This window comes from Protopterus annectens, chromosome 8.part1 (assembly GCF_019279795.1).
Source record: "Protopterus annectens isolate FY-2018-M chromosome 8.part1, PAN1.0, whole genome shotgun sequence".
Taxonomy (NCBI): Eukaryota; Metazoa; Chordata; order Ceratodontiformes; family Protopteridae; genus Protopterus; species Protopterus annectens.
In genome coordinates this window covers 125,238,131-125,255,435 of record NC_056742.1, presented here as the reverse complement: position 1 = coordinate 125,255,435, position 17,305 = coordinate 125,238,131, and the positions used below count along the sequence as shown (strand labels likewise).

At 43.3% G+C, this 17,305-nt stretch overlaps 1 protein-coding gene across 1 annotated transcript in view; it reads left to right on the top strand.

The window, feature by feature from the left end:
- EMC8 (ER membrane protein complex subunit 8) overlaps window positions 1–17,305 on the top strand; it is a 583,181-nt gene that overhangs the window by 345,634 nt on the left and 220,242 nt on the right. The window lies entirely within an intron of this gene.

Sequence of the window (17,305 nt, the reverse complement as noted above, 5' to 3'; positions counted from 1 at the left end):
TGGGAACAGTATCTGGAGTCAAGACATGTTCTGGAACAGGAATATCATCTGGATTGCTCTGAGAGAGTACAATGCTGCGATATTGGTTCCTGCTACAGGATGATGATGTCTGTGATTTCTCCTGTACTCCGCACCCTCGAATTTAACAAAATAGAATCTCATCTCTGCACATATACTCTTTACTTGAACAATCCGGTTGAAACCTTTCGCCGTTTGTATCCTCACTGTCTCTCCTTTTTTCAATGGACAAAGAAATCTGCTCGACTTATTTTAGGGGGTCTTTTGGAAAGAACGCTTTCTGGATAACTTGGCTTTAATTGCTTGATTGTTCTTAGCTTTAGGCTTCAATAAAGTAGAATTGACAGGCAGTGTTGTTCTGGTTTGCCTAGATAGACGTCTGTGAGCAGGTGAGCCAAGTACATCGTCATGGAGTGCGTTTCTGAGCTTGAGTAAGTTTTAAAAAAAATTGGTATCACGCTTTGACTTCTCAAGTAATTGCTTTGTACTCTGTACCTCACGTCAGCAAGTCCATTGGATTGTGGATACTCTGGACTACTAGTAACATGTACAAAGTCCCATTCTTCTGCAAATTTCTGAAACAATTGGCTGGTAAAATTGCGTACCTTTGCCAGAGATTAATTTCTGTTGACTGCCATGGACTGAGAAATGGTGTTTCAACTTAGTAATGACTGTAGTAGAAGTTAGATTATGTAGTAGATCGATCTCGGACCAATTTGAATAAGAGTCTGCCAGTACTAAGTAATGTTGATTGTTCTACTTGAATATGTCAGTAGCTACAATTGACCAAGGTAGATCAGGGATTTGACTTGGCTGAAGTGGCTCTTCATGCAAATGCGCTTTAGTACTATTACATAACTGAACATGAAGAAAGTACTCTATGAAGGTTTTTCGCTAGAGAAGTCCAAAATACTAGTCCTCTTGCTCTTTTCTTAGTAGATTTGGAACCCGAGTGACCATGATGCAAAATCTGGATATGTTCTTGTAAGGAAACAGGAACAACAATTTTAGGACCTTTGAAAATAATGCCATCTTCCATCAACAACTAATCTCTGTAAGGAAAGTAAGATTGCACTTCTGGTGGTACACTAGATTGCTTTGATGGTCATCCAACACTGATGTAGTGATTGAGCTTCTGCAAAACTGGATCAGTCATTGTACGATCTCTTAGCTCATCAGTCAAAATTCTGTGCATGAAGCTGTTCTGTTGTATTTCTAGGTGCTCTGGATACAGTATCAGCCAGATAAAGAAGTTTGCCTTTTGTATATTCCATCTTGAAGTTGTACTTTTGCAATTTGAGCATCATTCTTTGTAATCTTGTTAGAGCGGAATGCATAGACTTCTTTTTAAAATAGTGACCAAAGGTTGATCAGTTTCAATTTGGATTTTTCAACCATAAATATAATCATGAAAGTTGGAACATGCAAACACTATTGCCAAAAGTTCCTTTTCAATTTGAGCATACCGCATCTCATTCTGGGTAAGTGTTTTAGATGCGTAGGGTACTGGCTTGCCTTCTTGAAGAATAACTGCACCTAAACCAAATTTTGAAGCGTCGCAGGAAAGACTTACTGGTTTGACATCCTAGTATCTTAATTTTGCTGGGGTAGCAATTTTCTGCTTAATAACTTCAAATGCTCTCTGGTGCTGGTTTAGTCATGACCAAGTAACATTTTTATATGCGAGCTCTGTCAAAGACATTCTCAGCTCATTGAAATCTGGTATAAACTTTCCTAAGTAATTGACCATACCAAGAAAATGCTGTACAGCTTGCACATTATCTGGTGCTGGCATCTCAAGAATGGCTGCTTGCTTGGATGGGTCTGGTCTCAAGCTGATACTTGTAAACAAATGACCTACATATGTAACTGCTGGTAGTTTGAATTTGCATTTCAGAGGATTGAGCTTTAAGTTTACTTCACTTGCTCAGTCTAGAACTCTTTTAAGATTCTGTCATGGTCTACATCACCATTGCTTCTGACCAATACATTATCTACTATTATGGCACAGGGATAGCCAGAAAAAATTTGTTCCATTGCATGTTGGAAGACTTCACTTGAGAATTTATTCCAAATGGCATCCTGAGGAATCAGTAGCTTCCAAATGGGGTACTGAATGTAGTCAGAAATGAAGATTTGTGATCAAGCATCACTTGCCAAAATTAACTCTCTGCATCTAAGACAGAAAAAAAAGTGGCATTCGGTATCAGGGATGCAGCCTCTTCAACTGTATGCATGGGATGATGCAGTCTCTTCTATGCCTTATTCAAATATCTTGGGTTGATACATAGTCCGATTTCATCTGAGCCTTTTTTATGAGATGCTACAATGGATGGCATCTATTTGGTAGGTTCTGTAACTCGACAAATTACACCTTGTTGCACTATTTTGTCCAACTGAGCTTTGACCTTATGCTGTATAGCTACTAGAACTCTTCTTGCTGGGCTTACCACTAGACTGATTTCTGGGTCTAATTTCATGGAATACCCAACTGGAAGTTTGGCCACTCTGTTATCAGAAACATCAGCAGACACTGAAAAAATAGCATCGGTGAAACTGGAATTAGGACATGTGCTGATTTGATGATCAACTTTGCTAAAAGAAAGCAGATTAATTTTCAGACGGTCTCTGAGACCCAATAATGACTGCACAGGTCTTCGAACTACATAGAACAATTGGCTGTAACAGCTCGTAGCCACGTAACATGAAAGCACTACTGAGCCTTCAGTTTGAATCTCTTCAACTCCATAAGCTGTAGGTTTTGCACAACTTGTCACATTTAGTTATTCACCAGCTCTGACCCTTGCAAAAGTATCTGCAGACATGACTTGACACTTTGAACCAGTGTCTACTTTAAGCTCGGTGGATTTACCATTGATCCGGACAGTACAAAACACTTCAATTCTCGTCAACAAATCTACTGCATCTCTCTTTTCTCCAATTACTGATGCACCATCTACATAGAAAGCAGACTGTTACAGATCTATTTGATTAACTTGCTTTTTGGAGTGAACCTCCTTTGCAACTGTGTGAGGCTTACTGGATTTACAAAATCTTTTGGATTGCTTCCATTTCTTACACTTGTGTCATTGCTGACCAATTGCCATGCACTTTTCTGTTTTGGATTCATGGTTAGCACCACAATTGCGACAGTTAACAATAAAGCTTGATTTGAGTTTTGCTGATTCACTCTTATGCTGTACTGAGCAACATTTGATCTGATGTTGTTAATCTTCTTTCCATTCATCACTGATGGGTTCGGTTCCGAGCCCTCTGAACCGAGTCAGCCTATTACCAAGCTCGCGCCAGCCAAAAACTCTTGAGCCAAGCTTCTATCCAGAATGCCATTCTCCCTGTTACCTCAGGGATCTTGTTTGCCACGTAGCCATAATGCAGCGTTTCAGCCTAGCTCTCAGCTAAGTCAAAACTTTTTTGATATTTTGTGTGAAAAACTTGTTTGTTCTTTGTGAGTTATAGTCCTTTTCCTGTCGAATTACAGTAGTTCTAAATATAGTTCTCTCTTTTTCTACCCATTGGTAACCTTTTTTCAGTACCATTGCTGGTACATCCCTTTCTCTACCCTTCTGGTATTCTTTGAATACCATTGCTAGTACTTCTTCCCTGGTTTTTTCTACTCTAGTTGGTGCATTTTGATATTGGGTCTGTTGATATATTCTGCGTGTGTTTAAATCTTTTCTGACTTAGGAAATTAGAGTTTGCTGTTTTCTGAAGTTTTGAATTGTGTTTACTTCTCAAGATGTCCGATAAGGGTACTTCGGGTTTCAAACACTATACCTTGTGTAATGGTAAACTACCTAATAGTGCCTCTCACGATGATTGTGTTTATTGCTTGAGGGTGCCACACCTTTCGGTGCAGCCTCCCTGTGGGATTTGCCAAAGTTTCAGCCAGCGCACTCTGAATGAGTGCAAGAATAAACTAATTCTGAAGGGACTGCTTAAATCTCTCTTTTCAGAGGTCCTTTCTGCAATGAAGGTCTCAACCCCTCCTACGAAAGTTAAAAGGCCCCATTCAGTTCCCTCTTCATCCTCGGGTGATCAGGGTAAGTCTGTGAAACCTAAAATTCAAAAGTTATCCTCTGAGCATAAATCTGCTATGAGTACTTAGACTATTGCTGTATTGGTGCCAGCTTCATTGCCGGCTCCGATACTGCCTCTGGCACTGATAGACCTCACCTCGCCTGCTATGACTTCGGCACCTGTGGCTATTCCGACACAGTGCATGCCATTGATGCCTATCTCTGCAGTGATGATTGAACCTCCCATTTCAGCTCTGAGTGCCTCTTCGGCACTGAGCTCTGTTACAGCAACATTGGATTTGACCCCACTACTTTCTGTCTCTAAACTCGAGACTTTGGTGCTGGCAGATCACACACCACAGACCCGATACTGTCCATTCATAAACCAGTTCCTAGGTCAAGTGTATAGTCCAATCTTAGATCGACCTGACTCCCCATCCAGAGTATCCACTAGCTCCACCATGAGCTTTTCAGAACTTGATATGGTTAGTCTTGTGGTTCAGCTGTTGGCAGCCAGGGCGATACCCATGCCTTCCAAGACCCATCCTCCGACAGGGCTTGGGTTGATCTGTCCACAGACTCCATCCTGTTCTCCTTCGGCCAGACCTGTTCCGAAGCCTTCTGCTCTGACGTCGTCCTCAGAACCCCCTGTCTCAGCACCTATAGTGGACCTCACTGAGGCTTCAGGGCTGTCCCTTTGGTCCTCTGTTCCTGCTGAACAGGTCCTTCCTCAATCTCATGATTGGGTGGCGGTCTCCTCTGTTAGGGGCACGGTTCAGTGTGGTCCTTTGGTTCCATCCTCTGCGCTGGTAGCCTCATCTATGCCAATCCGGCTTGAGGCTCCATCCTCGGGACCAGGTTCGACAGAGCAGGGTGTGAACCCGGTTCTGAGGTTGTCCTCCTCAGTTCTGGGCTCCCATCCCTCTTCGGACAGGCCTGCTTTTCGTGTGATGGAGAGGGCTCTCACTTCCGGAAGCATTCTGCCGACGGAACCCCAGTTTTCTCTCCCTGAGCTACAGCTGCCACGGACCACTTCCCCTGGGACACCAGGCAGGGAAGCCGCAGGAAACCCCTGTTCAGGGTGTACCCACTCTTCCGAGTCCTCCTTGGAAGTCCCCACTGGTGAGCCCCCACTGAAGAGATTGTGCAACAGGAAGCATGTTGACTCGCATGAAGAGTCTCTAACAGAAGACACGGATTATGATGATGGTGAAGGGTCCCCATGGTCACCCCCTAATGATGTCTCCTTCAGAGATATCCTTGAAATGTTAAAGTAGAGGGGTGACTGGAAGCCCTCCAACCCTTCCTCTGAGGAGTCCGTGTTCCTGCAGGCTTTCCATGCCCGGCCATCTACCTCCTGGGTGACCCCTCCTACAGGCGAGCTAGTCCAGCTCGTAGTGCAACTCGCATGGAAGAACCCTGATTCTGTTGAGGCGATCTCTCGTAGTCCTGACAAAATTCTTTCCCCTCCCGAGGAGAACCCACATTGGTCCAGAGGGTTACCAGTCGACGCTATGGAGGTGGTGACGGCCACAAAAAAGGATCTGGCTGGAGAGAGTCCTGCTGTCCATCCGCTCAACAGGGAGTCCTGGGCTGTGGACAGATAGAGGAAGCGAGTGTTTACATCAGTGACCTTTGCCATTCAGTCCTTGAACTATTTGGCACATTTTACAAGGCTCTGAAGAGACTTGATCTCAGAACTCTCTGGAACACTCGCAGGACAGGTGTCTGACGAGGTACGGGACAAAGTTGCCTCGCAGCTTGCTACACTGGAATCAATCTCCAACTCGTCCATGACGTTGCTTTCACATGCAACGGAAGGGGTGGCTAGAGCTGCGGGTTCAGGCATAGTTTTGAGGCACCATGCCTGGATGTGCATTTGTGACCTCATGGATCCCTTCACGTCTTCCTTTCTGAAGGCTCCCATCAAAGCATCTACCCTTTTTGGTTCCAAAGTGAAGGACATCCTAGCCAGGTGCGAACAGGGTGGCAAGACCCTGTCTGTTATAGGCCTTCATTTTTCCAACCCTCAGTGTTCCTTTATCAGGAACCAGAGGAGTGGGAAGATGTGGCACAAATAATCTCAGTGTCCTTACCGTGCCACACGTGGTGATGACAACCCCAGAGGCAGGGGGGGGGGTAACAACTCCGGAAGATGCCCCTATAGAGGCAGGGGGGGTCCACGTAACCAAGGCTCCAGAGACTCTCTCTGGACAGCCTTACCAGAGCTCCTGAAGGGCTGCCCGATTGCTTGCCTCTGGAAGCAGTTTGGGGGTCATTTCTCTCTTCACCAAGCTGCCTGGCATTCTATTACCACCGACCGTTGGGTGCAGAGTATCATTACCAGAGGTTACACCATTCCCCTTAGTTCTTATCTGAAACTTTCAACAAAACTTCCAGACATTCCACCCAGTCAGAGGGAAGAGGCAGCTTCAGAAATAAAAAAGCAATGCCAAAAAAGTCATCCAACCAGTCCCACCAGGCCAATGTGGATCCGGATTTTACTCAGGATTCTTTTTAGTACCAAAAAAGACAGAAGACTGGAGACCCATTCTGAATCTCAGCAACTTGAACAACTCTGTTGCCCAAACCAAATTCCGGGTGGTCAGAGTTCAGTCCATTCTCCCTTTTCTGAGGGAGGGCGATTGGATGTGTTTGATAGATCTCCAAAATGCATATTACCACATCAGAATGAGCAAGCACTCCAGGAGTCTGCTTCGCTTCTGGATAGGAGCCAATCATTACCAGTTTCGTGCCCTGCCATTTGGTCTCTCTACAGCCCCCAGAGTGCATGGCAGTGGTTACAGCTCACTTGAGACTGCAAGGATTCTGGGTGTTTCCATATTTTAATGATTGGCTCCTCACTACCCCCACCAAGTGTCTTCTGGTAACAGCCCTACAATACACACTTTCTCTGGCAGACATTTTAGGGATAACTGTGCACTGGGAGAAGTCAAACCTGGTCCCTACCCAGCAGATAGAATTTATCAGAGCAGTTTTCAACACCCGATCCTGTCTGGTGTCGCTCACAGACTCCAGAGACTGAGGCTTCAGCTCTGGGAGATACTCTGTCAAAGCAAAGTCTCAGCGAGAGAGGTTCTTAAGGCCCTAGGATCCATGTCAGCTTCAATCCCGATAGTGCCTCTTGCCAAGCTACACATGCAAATTCTCCAATGGCTTCTTCTTTCTCAGTGGATCCTGAATCATCACCCACTATATTCCCAGATCCAGATAACCAACTCCTGCAAGCAGGACCTTCTTTGGTGCATGAGGCCAGACACAGAACTTTGGAGCCACCCATTTCAGTCCCCTCAGCCCAAGGCCATTGTGACCACGGATGCTTCCCTGATCGGATGGGGGGCTATTTCCAGGGAAAGACATTCCAAGGCACATGGTCCACATTGGAGGCTAACCTGCATATCAACATTCTAGAACTGAGAGCGGTGCTGTTAGCGTTGCAGACATTCCATCTGGTTTTGGGACAATTGCAATTCAGTCAGACAATATGTCAGTAGTCTGGTACATCAACAAGCAAGGAGGAACCAAATCCTACCCCTTGTGTCGAGAGGCCATGAGGATTTGGCAGCGGGGGATAGCTTCCAACTGCTTTCTGATAGCAGTGCATATCCCGGGGTGCTCCAACATGATTGCGGACAAGTTGAGCAGATGTATTCTCCTGCCCCACAAGTGGTCCCTCAATTCCGATGTGGCAACATCAATTTTCAGCCGCTGGGGCCAGCTGTGCTGCGACCTTTTCACCTCTCCATTGAACAACAAGGGCAGCAGCTATTTTGCCCTATTCCCCCCAAAGGGGGAGTCCCCGAGGGATGCTCTGATTCCTGATTGGCCCACAGGACTTCTTTATTTTTATCACCCCATTCCTCTGATTCACCAGTTCTTAAGGAAAGCTCATCGGTTGAAATGCAAAGTGATCCTCATAACCCCCTTTCGGCCTCGGCAATTTGGTTCCCCTTCCTTTGGCCTCATCTGGTATACCCGTTGTTGATTCTGGACCCTCTTCCAGACCTGATTGCTCACCCCCAAGGTTTGAGCCACCCGAATCTGTCCAGTCTCAAGCTGAATGCTTGGTTTCTCCAGTTCCGTTAATTGGCAGACAGGCTGACCTCACCTCACCTCACCTCACCTGTTTGGGATCTGGCTGCAATTTTGAGTTACCATAATGGGCTGGATGGTACATCTCTCCTCTCACTACGTTTATGTAAAGCCTTTCTCAAAGAAGTTTCACATATTAGGCCCCCAGTCAGACAGCCTATAGAGCCATGGAACCTCACGTTAGTTCTACAGTCTTTGACTCAATCCCCCTTTGAACCCACAGTGAAGTGTGACCTGAAATTCTTGCCTTGGAAATCTTTGTTCTTGGTAGCCATTACATCAGCCAGGTGGGTTTCGGAGCTACAGGCATTGTGTATCAGAAGACACTATTTGGTCTTTCATAAGGACAGAGCATCACTTCGGACTAATCCATCTTTCCTCCCCAAGGTTGTTTCTGACTTCTCCATCAATCAGTCCATTGACCTACCAGTGTTCTTTCCGAATTTCTCTAATAAAGGAGAGAACTGCCTACATTCCTTGGATGTATACAGACAACTGAGATTCTGTTTAGATAGGACCAAAATTATGCACAAGTCTGGCCAACTTTTCATTTCTTTTTCTGGACCTAGAGTGGGAAATTCTGTATCCAAGGGTACTTTATCAAAATGGCTGAGGGACTGCATACACTTCTCTTACTCTTTCACAAAAGAGCCTATGGCACGGGTTAAAGCCCATTCCACTAGCTCTGTGGCAACATCTGTAGCTTTCCACTCCAGGGCTTCTGTGGATAACATTTGCGCAGCAGCCACTTGGGCTAAACCCCACACTTTCATCAATCATTACAAATTGATGTGGTCCCCAGAGGGAGAGCTGCCTTCAGCTCAGTGGTATTCAGGAATGTTCTTCCATAAGGGCCGGCCATGTGTCTCAAGGTTGCTTGGGATTCTGTCCCATCAGTGATGGATGGAAAGAAGATCAACAACATCAGATAAAGACGTTCTGTCTTACCATAATGTTCCATCTGTGTTGTTCATTTTCTTTCATTCATCACTTCCCAACCTCCTTCCCCCTCCAAAGGCTCCTGGGGGATACTTTGGGTCCAAGTGGTGATTTAGGGCATTTGCGCAAAAGGGGCCTCTGCTTTTCTGGCTTATGGGCAAACTCAATCTGAGGTAATGGAGAAGGGCATTCTGAGTAGAAACTTAGCTCAAGAGTTTTTGGCTGGCGTGAGCTTGGTAATAGGCCGACTCGATTCCAAGGGTTCAGAACCGAACCCATCATTGATGGATGAAAGAAGATGAACAACACAGCTGGAACATTATGGTAAGACATAACTTCTTTTTTTGCACTAGGTATCCTTGGTTTTGCACTGAGCATGCTCCTTTAACTGAACTGTTCTTGGAATGTGCTAGAAGACTAACGGTTTTGCCTAGAAGTCCTGCAGGGGCTGCTGCTGCTGCCGCCATGTGCTTAGGCCTGCTTTTGCCTGTCACATATTCCCTGCTGTCTACATGAGCTCTGGAGCCTACTGAAACCATGCTCTTATCACTAGCAAGCATATCTGTGTGCCTTTCTTTCTGATGAATCTAGATGGCTTTACTCAGCGTTAAATCACTGTCATGAAGCAAAATCTTTCTCATAGCAGCATTATTAATACCATACACGAGTCTGTTCTTTGTTGACTCATCCTTTACATCACCAAACCTACACGTTTTAGCCTTGTTTCTCAGATCAGTAATATAAGCTGTGAAAGTTTCCCCTTGCTTTTGATTTCTCGTGTAAAACAAATGCCTCCCTAGTGTAACATTAGTCTAAGGGTTACACATCTTTGAATTTGTGCTTTAAACACTCTGGGTCTTCCCTTGATTCAGCCTGCATAACAACACTCCGAGTTTCTCCTTCATCTTCATATACTGCTGGTGTATAGACAAATGAACGCTCCCTTTCAGTGGCTTCTGACCAGGTTCAGCAAAATGAATGCATCTATCAGAATAAGCTGCTTGTATATATTCGTGCTCAAATATTCTCCAATTCTCTGCAACATTCTGATCAAACTCAAGTGGTTGTGGCTTGCAAAATCCATCTGCCACATTGACATATCTCAGTGGAAACTCTTGCAAATGTGCACGAATACACACACTTGTATATACACATATACCAGTGCTTGAAATAAAGACATGCATAAATGGGCGTGCCTCCGTTGAAGGTTGAACGTCGAGCTGGCACCTCGGCGTTTGTCAAAATCTACTGTCAATCATTAGTGGACTGGAGTTCCGCTGTGGCGACCCCCTAACCAGGAAAAGCCGAAAGACAGCAACTTGTAACAACACAATGACCCTCTGCATAACTGAATTTCATGAAATAAGTTTCCTGGGCACTGCAACACTTTGAAATCTCTTCACTGTAAAGCCACTTGCTTTAAAATTATATCTTTACCATACAAGCCGTTTATCTTGTAAAGGCAAAATGCTAGTCATTTATCATCCTTTTACTGTACGAGCCTATGTCTTGTAATTGCTTTAATGCCAATGCCACTTATCAACATCTTATTGCCAAAGTCATTTATCATCATTTTAAGAAACCTTTCAGACAACTGCACAGTGTGAATAAATTGAGCAATAGAAACGGAGGGCAAGAAGCATCTCAAAGTAACTATACTTTGTGAATACACAATCTCGATACAGTGGCACTTTACGAATGAACTGTTTTGAAGTAATTGCAATTTGCAAATCTTGAAGTAATGGCAATTTGCAAATGGACTGTTATGAAGTAATGGCACTTTGCAAATTAACCTTTTGAAGTAATTGCAATTTGTGAAGGTATTGGGCATAAGAAGCTCAGACTGAGAAACACCTCACAGTAGCTGCACTTTGTGAATAAACAGTACCCAGCACACTGGAATCTCTCCAAATTGGCTGCACTTTGCCAAACAACTCTGTATAGTGCAAGAGACACTCTAATGGCGGCACTCTGTGAACAGACATACCCAGACATAAGAAACTTTTCGAAATGGCTTCACTTGACTGCCCTTCACAAAATAATTGCACTTTGCACACAATAAACTTTTCAGAATTAATGCACAGCAATAAGCACACACTGTAAGCACTTTTGCACACTTTGAGATACTTCGAGCAACCCTAGTTATGTATTCAAGGCTTCCATCAGTACAAAGTAGCAATTTATAGCAAACACAGTAATTTGCCCAAAATACATGCAGTCGCCATAGCTTTATTTATACTCAATGTGCCCTTTTCTGGCCTTTCTGTTAGTCGTTTTGCTCATTGAATCTCTTAATGTGCCTTTTATGCCCTTGTGTTATATTCGTTTTGCTAATTTAATTTCTCTTTTCTTGCCCATTGTACTTTCTTGTGTTCTTTTTAACTCTAAACATGCTTGTTTTACTTTAAACGAGCTCATTTTACAACTGTGAGGCAATTCTGAACCCTTTATGTACTTTTCTAATACTCGTATTATCAAATGACTGTTTCAAACATTTCATCTGATCAATGGGCTCTTTTCTATTTCTCGTTTGCTTTATAAACTTTTCTGTGCTTTTCATTTGCTTAACAATATGCTTTGTACCCTTGTAATGCTCCATTTAACCTTTTTCAAGAAATAAATCATTCTTTTGTGTTCTTTTTACCTTTAACTTGTCTCTGGCCTTTTTATGCTCTCTGTTCTTTTAGTTTGCCTTCGCCATTACCTCTGCACCTCACAGCTCTGAAGAATAGTTTTTGCAGTCCCAGTTCTGACAGTATGTCACTTGCCAGGTCAGGATAAAATAGGCGAGCATTATGGGTTCTTGTTCAAGGAGCTTTATTGTATGCAAACACATCATAAATGAGGTTCAGTAACTTATAAACAGGTTAGCTATCATAAACATGGATGCTAACATTCTGGCTGCACCTTCAAAATGGTACTGAAGCTAACACGTACTTGGTATTTGTATGCACACACAGATCTTGGATATGCTTCTTAAAGGTGCAACACACCTGGTATTCTACAGATGGAATTTGAAAAGAACGAGAAGTCACTCTGTGGAGACAGCAAACATCTTTAAACCCAGCTGCAAAGCAGTCCGTAATCACAGAACTCCTCAGACTTTGCTCAGGAAGCAATTTCAGGAGGGCTAAGAGTGCAAGGTATTTAGGACACCAAGGTCAGATGCAAGCATATTTACAAGAGATGGTTGCACTGATCAAGGCAGTCAGCTCTCTGAATCATCTTTGGTCCCATGAACCTTTTCAGGTTGTTACAGGCAATGCCACAGTCATGTGGTGAATGAAGAGGCAAGGGGGAACCACGTTTCACCCCCTTTGTAGAATAGCCATGTTAGTTTGAGATGGAGCTTTACAGTACAGTGTCACTCTACAGCTGTCCTACATCCTGTCAAGAGTATAATTGTGTGGCAAACAGCTGAGCTGGACAAAGGCAGACCCTCACAAATTTAAACTTTATCGGGGGGGGGGGTCTTCCAAAATTTGCTCCATCTGGGGGAGTTCCTCTGGTAGACCTCTTTGCCAGCTTCTCTAAACAGGGTGGCAAAGTTCTGCTCTAGCACTCCAGGCAAGAAGGCAGATTCCTTTTCCTTTGCACCATTTCCACTGATAACCAGGATATTTCTGAAGATTCAGAAATGAAGCTCACAATATCGTTATGGTGACTTCCTTCTTGCTAGGACATCAGTAGTTTCCCTTCTTTTAGAAATTGCCAGGGACAATTACCACAAGCTTCCTCACAAAACAGATCTACTCGCAAAGAAAAGGGGTGTTTGATGCATCCTGGCCCCAGTCAACTTCATCTTTGACTGCCTGAATGTTAGGGTCATAATTCCCTTTAGGCATCTCTTTACTTAGGATGTGCAGCAGTTACTAGTGGAGGCAAGAAAGCCTGCTACTACAAAATCACATATTAGCAAATGGAAAAAAGTTTCTAGTTGGTGCTAACAACATAATCACCACTCAGTCAGGGCTATTGTTACTCTGGTTTTACAACATTTGTGCAAGTTATTATCTTTTGGTCTTTCTTAATTTTCTGTCCAGGTTCATTTATCAGCCATTTCAGTGTCTCTGCCCATGGGATCCCCCTCTGTCAATGCATTCTCATGTGAAAATGTTTGTGAAAGGGATTTTGCATAAGAGACCTTCAAGAAAACCAGTGGCTCCTCTTTGGGATCTTAATTTTCTTTTAGTGAAACTAACACTTGCTCCATTTGAAGCAGCTCTTCAGGCTGACTTCTGGATCTTAACATAAAACACTTCTTGCTGAGGTCAGAGTAATCAAGTTGTGTGTCAACCATGTCTCGTTTTCCACGGAGAGTTTCTTTGAGAACTAATCCTTTATGCCTGAAGTGGTATCCAAGTTTTACTTTAAGCCAAACCATCTATTTCCCTCCATTTTCTCCTAAACCTAAAAATAAGGAAGAAAGGATACTCCATATCTTGGATGTCCACAGACAACTGGAGTACTATATTGACTGAACAAAATCCTTCAGATCTTCAGATCAATTTTTCATGTCTTGTGAAGGTAAAAACGGACAACCTGTGTCAAAACAGACTTTTTTCCAAATGGTTGTGTGACGCCCCACCTCTGGTCCAGTATCAAGGAGACTCATTCCTCACCACTGGCACATGTGAGGAACGTTCAGTGGAAGGATAACTGGTGCACACACACAGTATCTCCAGATGCAACTTTCTGCATCAAGCTCAATCAAACACAATTTCCCTTAAGAGCACACAGGGAACACAGTCAGTCAGTCGGCTGGTTCCTCTCTCTTTCTCCAGATTTCCAATAAGACTCCCCACTAGCAAAGCTATAGGGTTGAGTCCTTAGCCAGAGTTCCAAGCCAAGTCCTCCAACACTCTCTTTCCAGTCCGTGCTTCGTGTCCCTGCCAAAGTAGCTGACACACACACACACCTGGGAAAGGCTGGCACAGGTGTACTAGCTATGCCCCTTTTGCCCAGACGATAAGGTAGTTATCACTGCCACCAGAGCCCCTCGCCAACTGCTTTAAGGCCCTTAACAAAAGGTGTCCAGTTGTACTGTGTAATACTAAAATTAATACAGTTTGACCAAGTGCAAGGCTATTAGGAGTGGCCCACACAGTGTCACCAAATACATATGCAAATACTCTCTAAACTTAAATATCTGTACAAAGATCTGCCACAATGAAATGTTTAAATATATTTAGTAGTAAATAAAAGTTCAAAACAATGCTAAATATCTATTCACAGTGACACCAGAGTTCAGAATTACAGGACACATTTAAAATAACATTGAAGGACAGACTCAGACAAAGAAACACAATATCTAAACTAAGCTTCACTATATTTTTGACTGAATCTAAGAGAATTATACTATTCCTAATAACTTACTTGGGCAAGGCAAGATGAAATATGTGAGCAGTCTCTCTAGTCCAGCACCAGACAGAATACTCAGTCTCACTAACAGACTTCTCAAAATAACATCTAAAATGTTACTTCTGGGATATCTAGCAGAATGACATCCCTTTTGGTCATCTGCCATCTAGCACCTATGCAACCCCCCATTGCTGAAAGCTGGCAGGATTTAGCACCTACCTGTAAAATACACACAAAGGCTTTTGTTCAGATCTGTGGCAGATGCTGGAAGTCCTAAAACAATTTCATACCTCCACAGTTCCATAGTAGTAATTAGTTCACCCCAAAGACAATGCAGAAAGCTTCTTAGTACAGACTTTGTGTCTCTGGCTGCATTGAAACCTGTGAGATAGCCTAGCCCATAAAGTGATTTCATTTCAGATATATTTTAGTTTGCTGGACTGATGTTAACCTCATGTCTTCCAGTTTCCTCTGTTAAAACATGTACATTTAAACAGTTACAGTAGTGCATGTATATCTCTGTTCTCTCCAGTAGGGCACACTGTTGATACATTTTCAACACAAGCATTTTACAAATACGTTTTCAACACAAGCACTTTACAAATCAGTTTGATATACACATGACATACAGTTCTGATATATTTGTAACACAAGCATCTTGTATAAATCAGTTTGATATTCACAAGTAACATATAATTATTTACAGAATTCCAGCTAGCTGAGCTGGCAGTACCTCCTATCATCACAGGTTGTCTCAGGCTATTACCTTTTGTTAATCTCACCACAATAAAACCATTCCAGACAGGGTCAAGGGTCACTTTACCTGGGCTTTGAATTCATGCTTTTTGGAAAGGGTTGGTTTCTAGAAATATTCTAGAAGCAGCAACTTGGTCCTCTGTACTTTTACAAAGCATTACAAGCTTGATTCCTTCCCTAGGTCTAGATCTTGCTTTGCTAGGACCCTTCCACCTCCCCAGTGTTGTAAGCTGGGGTTATCTACTCATAAAGCTAAGACTTCTGCAGTGTAGTGATCAATGGTGAACATAGTACTGTTGTGTAAGTAAACTTACCAAAGCAGTAGCTGTTTGATCACAGTAGCTGTTCCCTCCCTCCCACTTTTTTTGATTATGCAAGGGTGTGTATATATGTGTATATTTCTGCTAATAACTATGTTCTGTCAGGGCTCCGCATAAACGCTCTGAAGGGCTCGATGCTCAAACCTGTATTTTTTTAGGCCACTCAGCTAAAGCTGCCTTAACTGTTTTAGCATATGAAAGGTGCTCTGAAGCTTTGAAAGCTGGCTGGCTTATGTCCTTGGCAGGATATAACCCATAAAGCTAAGGCTACAGCAGCAGTGATCATTCAAACATCTACTGTTATTGTAAGAGCTGATGTCATTTTCATTCATTCCTCAACCAGTGGGGTTCGGATCTAACCCTGTCATCCGACTCAGCCACTTTCTAAACATTCTAGGATCCGAATCTCAAGTTCCTCCCTTGCCTATAATGCCCCTGACCACTACAACAGCTCAGATCTCATTTGCTACTCATCAAAACTGTGTGGATTGCTACTCCTTGAGCTCCTTTGGTATTGTGAATGTTTATTTTCTACTTAAATCAACTGCAATTCTAGGCCTTTCGGTTTAAGCACTTGGGCTTTAGATCAGTTTGTGGTCTACACTCTTGTAGGAGAGGGTAGTTTCTGCCCTTTTGAGCTGAGAATTGCTGGTTGAAGGCTTATTGTACTTGCTTAGTTGAACTGTTTCTTTCTGAAATTGGTGCACCTTGTTTTCTGTAGCATAGACTACATTCAGATGTGCTGAATCTAGCTCTGTGTGTATAACTTGAGCACTAAACCAGGCCATCTTTTGTTGGAGAGGGTTCCCCTGCATCCTAGTGGCAGGAGTGTGCAGTTAGAACTCGTCTGATTGAACGTTGCTGGAACCGGGCTCAGTTTTGAGTTTTTTTATTGGTTAATTTGTTTAAATCAGTTTGCTCTTGTTTGCTGTTATATTTAAGTGTTTATCTGTTCTCGTGTTAAACCAACCTAAACAGAGTTTAAATGACTTTAGCATAGTCTGGTTACAGGTTTTGCTGTGTCCAGATCTGTTTGTGTGATTCCTGTGTTTCTTGCTATGCCGTTTGTGTTGGCTGGGCCTGTCTGCACGTAGTGGGAGTAAGTGAACCATTTTGAACTTGTCTGGCATAGGGTGTCTTGCTAAGAGCTCAGGGACAAGGGTCGATTGGTTAATTCCACTGTTTCTGTTTTGCTTTTGTTTTTGTGGTATTTAAACCTCACGTTTGTCCAGATTTGTGCTTGTTTGCACATTGCGCACCACAGCTGTGCTGTTTCTGCATTTTTTTCCCTTACCCAGCACTCTTGTGTAAGTGAGGCCCTCCCTTGCAGCTACTGTATTGATTTTATCCAGCTCTACTCACACCAGTAGGTACTGTTCTCAGATAGTACCCACTCTACTATCCCTGACCTGTCTTCCACAGATTCTGATAACCATGGACGGACAATTTCCTATGGTTTATCCTACTAGTCTGTTTGATATGGGCATCCTGAGACAGTGTAACAACTGTCTCATGTACACGGAGAACCCTCTACTGCCACTACCTAGGAACACCGTATGTGAGAGATGCAATTACATTAAGAACCTAGAATCTTTACTGTCTCAGTCACAAGCCAGTACATCTGGCACCGAGAAGGTTTGTCTGCTCAAACACTACAAACACCCCATCTCTTACACCATCCACACCTGTACAGCACACTCCTACATTTGCAAAGGTTCTCAGCAAAAATATACCTAAACAAGAGAGACCTCTGAAACAAAA